The sequence below is a fragment of the Pyxicephalus adspersus genome, chromosome 3 (genome assembly GCF_032062135.1).
Source record: "Pyxicephalus adspersus chromosome 3, UCB_Pads_2.0, whole genome shotgun sequence".
Lineage (NCBI taxonomy): Eukaryota > Metazoa > Chordata > Amphibia > Anura > Pyxicephalidae > Pyxicephalus > Pyxicephalus adspersus.
The window spans coordinates 142135574-142142173 of record NC_092860.1 but is presented as its reverse complement, the minus strand read 5'-3'; positions in this window follow the sequence as shown (position 1 = coordinate 142142173).

Sequence of the window (6600 nt, the reverse complement as noted above, 5' to 3'; positions counted from 1 at the left end):
AATATCTTGATGGGTGGCAAGGTAGCATGAAGACTGCCCTAGATTACCTCAATATGTGATGTTTAATATTCATGATTTAAAGAACTGAAATAAAAACATTTTGAAAAAGATGGTTTAGGGACCATAAGGCTGGGTAGGAAAAGGTTTGGGTGCTGGGTGTTTTTCACTTGGAACAAAAAACAACAGGTCCCCCAACACCCCAAGCTGTAGTCACATTACTAACGTTTAATGGGATTGCAATTAACTTGTTGTCAGATTGCTTAAAAAGCAATATAGGGTTCATATTTTGACTTAGAGTTAGGGAAAAAGATCATATATTATTTGTCACTTGTGACTTATCCCTTCTAGTCTTCTGAACCTATTCTGTATTTGCAGTGTGTAATTGTGCTCTGTTCAGTGAATACTCCATGTAAAAAAGTTGTATGTGCAGAGTGACTGGTAGGTGACTATGGCTTTAATTGACTTGATATATTATGAACTGATACAGTGGTACCTTCATAGCAGCACATTGCATTGATTGAACTAAGGATACTTGGTCACAAAATTTCTCTGATATTATCTTTTAGGATCTGTCTGGACTCAATATAAATCACAGATAAAATATTACTATTCTAGAATTATATTCCATTTAGGTTGCATAATTTAAACTCATCCATTCCTAACCATTGCTGGAGGTGTATGACTTTGGACAATTTGTCAAAGCTGAGAATGCAGCATTGTAAAAAATTAGCACATTACTTGTACAACTTCTAGGATTTTCTCTAGCTCGCAGTTCACTAAAAATACATTTTGTGTATTCCTTTTAAAGAAATACCTAAGAAACTTGAAATTTATATTTGAATGGTTTCTTGTAGTTTTATTCCAGCATGATAAAAATCTCAGAATGGTAGTATTTGTTTTAGAAAGAATAGTCAGGCTAAAGCTGAAAGAAAACAATACTTATGATGCTTCAGTTACCCCATCTCTAGAAGTTATTGGGGCAGAGGGATCTTTTAAGTAGTTAAACTAATATATCAGATTTTGGTAGATATTTGAGTGAAACTACCTGACATTTCTAAACCTCACGTATCTGGAAGACATTGGCTGCTAAATTCTGGATCTGTAGGCTCGCAGTGGCCATTATTAAGGAGTATTCTATGATATCCTTCTGATCTTTCAGAAGTGCTTCTGACCTCCCTCCTTCCTTCTCCTCCTTCTTTGTGGAAAATTGCAATTGAAGAATTGAGAGTTCCTTAACACCATGACTGTAGCTGGAGACCGGTCACCAGATGAATCTATACTTAAACAAAGATAAGAAACAAAACATGTTGGAATTCATTTTGACATCATTTGTTTTTCCATTTTGCTAAAACTTTGGTAACATTTTGGTAAAGTTTATTTGAGTGAAAATTTTGGTAAATTTTAATAAAGGCACAACTATTTTTAAAAAGAAACATAGAAGAGTAAAAGAACAAGTCTGCCTTTTTCTGCTTTTTTTTTTGTTTGAACATAGATCTATGTTTACCCCAAACAAGTTTAAATTCACTAACTGTTGATGGACTCACCACCGTCTTAACTAAGTTTGCTCCAACCACCAACTACTCTTTTTGTGAAATAATAAGGTAAGTACTAATGCCTATTCAAACTCATAGGGGTCTATTTATAATGCAGAGAATCTGGCATTCATCAAATGTTCTCCATCAGATTTATGTGTTTTCAATGGTAGTATCTGAATTTCCATCAGAATGGTGAATGCCAGATTCATTGCTTTACAAATAGATCTTAAAATGCTTTAGTGGTGCTCCCTTTTTACCTTCTTTCACAAAACTGTTCAAATTAGGTTCCTATAGTTTCTCCTGATACGTGATAACCCCAAGACCTGACTCCACTTTTGTTTCCCATCTCTGGACTTATTCTGTCTTTTCAATTTGCAGGCAAGGTCTCCTGGACACAGTATTCTGAATGAAGTCCAGCTAAAGTTCCATATAGTGAAATCTATCATCTCATCCAGCTCATGGATCAGCTTAAGAGACATCATTGTCCAAGAAAGCAGTTTTGTTTCCTTAGCATTTTCTGTTTAGAATACATTGCTATCCTTCATTTAAAGTCGCTTCCATCTCGTCATCTCCTTTGGTGCTTTTCTTCAGCAAATCCAAATTAAATCCTTAATGAAACTTAATGAAACCGTAATATAGATTTTAGACACAAACAACCTCCCTTGAAAGCTAACAGTCGCATCTTGTTGTTGAAGGAAAGAAAACACGAACGCATCGGCCGTGTAAATATTTATCCACATTACCTCTGGGATAAATGAGTTGACATTCAGCAATTAAATCTGCTCAGTAAAGTTTTAGTACTTAAAGGTTAAAGATTAGGCTTGCTCCCTCTTGTGCTATACTACAAATGCATGCTGTTTTCTCCGACAGATGACGAAGGCTTGGCCATCTGTTAAGTAAAGACCCTTCCAGTTGGCTGTGATGTTTCTGACAAATGGTTATTTGTAGATGTCAGTTTGAAGGTTTGTTTAGTGTGCAAACCGGAGTTGGAAGATGAAGAACTAATATTAAAGGGAATCTATTATTGAGGAAAAGGCCTGCGGATAAAGCCTGAGATGGAAGCACTGAGTCCCGGGATGCAGGGTTGTTCCAAGGCAGTGATGTCACTTGAAGTCAGGACAAAGAGGTTGAGCTTTACTGCCCTGTAGATACTATATGGTCCAGTCTGTAGCTTCCACCTGAGGATTCTTCTAAAAATATTCCTTGTGACATATTCCCTTTTCCCAATCATTTCTGCAACAAATCTCTACCCAATTTTATCCTTGATCAATGCTAATCTTATTTTTGCAGAATAACATCAGTCTAATTAAAAACAAGAATACTTATAAAGCATAGAAGCTTATAAAATTAGCAGCGGAATTGAACTTTAAAGGTAGATCAAAGCCAAAATATAAAAATCACAAATGCCTTCTAAAATGTATTGTAAGACTATAGGTTTATTTAGACGATTTTACTTAAAATCCACAGCTTTAATTGAAATAATATTCTTGCCATGAAGGTCCGTGTTCAAGATCTTTCTTTTATGGGGTGACAATGGTCTCATTTATGGTCTTGCGTTGTCCTTTCATCATACACATCCTTGGTGGAAACCAGTAGTGGACGTAGCCAACAGTGGGCCCCTGTGCAGCACTGACTTTGCCACCTTTCCCCCAGTGAACCGATTTGGGGTACCCATGGTCTGGGCCCCTTGGGCAGTGGCACACCTCCCAATGTCTGTCTAACTATAGTGCAAGCTATAGTACAAGAACTAGCCATTTTTCATGTATGGTCCACCATTGCTACCAATAATAAAACAGTCTATACCAATAATGTTCAAGACCATACTACATAGAATATATAGAAAACTAGTATCCAAGGGTGGATAAGATTAACATCTTGTGATGCAAATAGAAAATAGATTTAGCAGTAAGAAATGGAAAAAAAAACATGGCAGTTGTTTACACAATGATTTAGATAAATGGTCCCCAACCTTTTCGGACCGTCGGACTACTAAATTTACCTGCTCCAGACCGCGCACCATGTACTCCGGACCAAGCGGGGAGTTGGGTGTCACTCAAAGGGGAAGAAACTTCCCGCATAGTGATGTCATGATGCCAGAACCCACCCATTCTCCCATCGCAGATCTGAGCCTACGATGGGAGAGTGGGTTGTATCCAGAGACACAACTCGCCCAGTTCCCTGAGTCTGCAATCTGTAGGGGAGACGTGATCCGGACATTGGTGGGTCCCCCCAGCCAGAGCCGCGGACCAACAAAATTTTCTTGCGGACCACCAGTTGGTGACCGCAGATTTAGATTTAAAAAGAGGAGACAGAGGGCATTTTTTGTGTGGCCAAAAACAATATTTCTTTATATAGAAAGAAATGATTACATAATTAAATAGTGCAATTTATTTATACACATTCACATTTGTAGTATTAGGTGTGTATACAAACAAAAAATGATGAAACAAATGATGAAAATGATGATTATAGCGGTATTTGGTACTTGAACACATAGAGGTAAATAGAGGTAATCGTTCAAATACACAGATTGTGAATGAACTACTAAGTCAATCTAGACATAGAATTTTTATCCAGTAATGGTAGTAGAAATCAAGAGAAAGGTCTCTAATGCCGACGTGTTTCGCCTTGGGCTTTCTTAGGGATATTACAGAGACCATAAAGGTACTACAAGATGATTACAGTACATAGTCATAATTATTAGGACATGAGAAAACTAATATAAATATGTGATATATGATACAGAGTATGATGCAATTGTGTGGTTCCTATGAATGTATATATACTGTAAAATGTCTCAATAAAGTTAATATTTTTAAGGAAAGCATTTTCCTTATCTTTGTTTATGTTTGTGTGGCGTGGTGAGACTATAGGTATTCAGGGAAATATCTCTTATCTCTCATCAAACATTTAGCAAACTAAATGTCATTCAGTTTGGGTATGGATTTGCTGCAACTGTTCTTTTAAAGCAAGAGCAGCTGTCTTATACTGCTCAAACTCACACCCTTCAAAAGTTTGGGTCTGATTTATTAAATCTCTCCAAGACTGGAGAAGATAGACTATCATGGGGGAACCTGGGTGATACAGCAAACCTGGTCAGAGCGGAAAGCGTGAGACTTCTAGGCTTCATATTGTTAAAATTCAAAACCTTGTATAATTGGTACCATTACATTGTACGTTCTATGTGCATGAATTGATGTCAAGAGTTCAGTTTTAATAAGTAACCATTTATTATGTTTGTGCTGTGCAAATAAATATATACAAAAACTTCAGATGTGTTGGTGTAAAGCTAGCACTAGTTTGTTGTGTTACTTGGGGGTACCTAGAAGGTCCTCTATCTATTAGCTGTGTGCCACTCCTGATAGGGGCAATCAGATACCCAAAGAGCCACCAGCTTCCAGTGGCACACCATTTTCAATTCTGTATCATTATTTAGGGAGCCCCCCAACCTTCCCATCACAGCCTGGAGTTCTTGAAACCTAATGGGAGTACCACAATTTTTTTTCTTCTGGACTGTTTAAAGTTTCTTAGCAGGTGGAATTCCATGTGAAGAAGCAGGTTTAGCAACAGATAGATTAAATACTTCAGCTGATACCTAAGAATACATTTCGGTGCTGCCAGACTTTTGTGCTTCCACACCATTTGTCTTTTTAAACCCCTCCCAAAATGGATATTTTAGATTTGCTCACTTGTAAGCAAGTGGTGATCAGTGGTGATTTGTTTAAATTTCTTGCTAACTTTGAAGGCCTCCCCTAAATATAATTCCTATGTCACCAACTTCTACAACCTACACAGGTAAATACTTTTGACATGATACCAAATCTACCACCATCATTTATGGAATTTAAAATTATTGTGAAAACTGGTTGAAGAAGGGGGACACTTTTATTATGGCCTGTGGTAGGGAGTGAAGAACTCCAAGACTAAAGCACTCCAAGACTGGAGAAGATAGACTATCATGGTTGAACCTGGGTGATACAGCAAACCAGGACGCCGGGTTAGCTTGTCTTCCATACCACACCTTGTGAGAACTGCTCTATTAATCTACACATACAGACTGGGGACATGATTATTTGTGACTATTTTTTGATGATTTTTTTAAAAATATATACTTTCAATAAATGGTAATGAATAGTTTGTAGATATTTATTGGTAAATCTATTACAATTGGTCTCTGTGTTCCTGAGGAAGGGGGCACTGATCCCCCGAAACACGAAGAACAGCAAATGTACATATTTTGTTAAACGTAAAATTGATTTGAATCTTATGGGTTTGATCTTTGTCATAAATAAATTGATTTTAGAATTTTATTGGTTAATGTTCATTGTAACCATTAAGTAAAATCATGCCTAAAAAGTCACAAAAATACATTTTCAGTTTTGTTTTGATGCTGTTCTCCAGTCCAGAGCTTTAATAATTCAGACCCTACTTGTCAACCTCTAGGACAAAAGTCAGCATGCTTGGAAGCATTTGCATTTACATGCATTTGGGCTATAACAGCACCTCTACACAAGCAATACTTTTATTGGTCCGAAAGGATTGGTCTAATTAAAGTGGTGGATCTTGACCTAAAATCTTAAAAGCACCAAAATCCCCATAAAAAGATAAGCACAATACTTTCCCGCCTTCCATAACTTCCTTCCTATTATGTTACCTAACTGCTGTGAAGAAATTTAAACTTTATCACACCTGTGACACTTTATATGTTGGCGTGGCCATGCACTGGTTGATGGGTTCTTGACCAGTGTAAACGATCAATATCAAGGAAGTATTGATCATTTAGTATGGCAATACACTTGTAAATGGGTGTGTGACCAGTGTAAACAATAAATATCAAGTAAATATCAATTTTTTAGGATGGCCATGCACAGGTAAATGGGTGTGTAACTGGTGTAAATAGTGAATATTAAGGAAGTATTGATCATTTAGTATTGCTATGCACTGGTGATTGGATATTTCACCGGTGAAAACAATAAATATCAAGGAAATATCAATCATTTAGGATGGCCATGCACTGGTGAATGGATGTTTGACCAGTGTAAACAATAAATATCAAGGAAATATC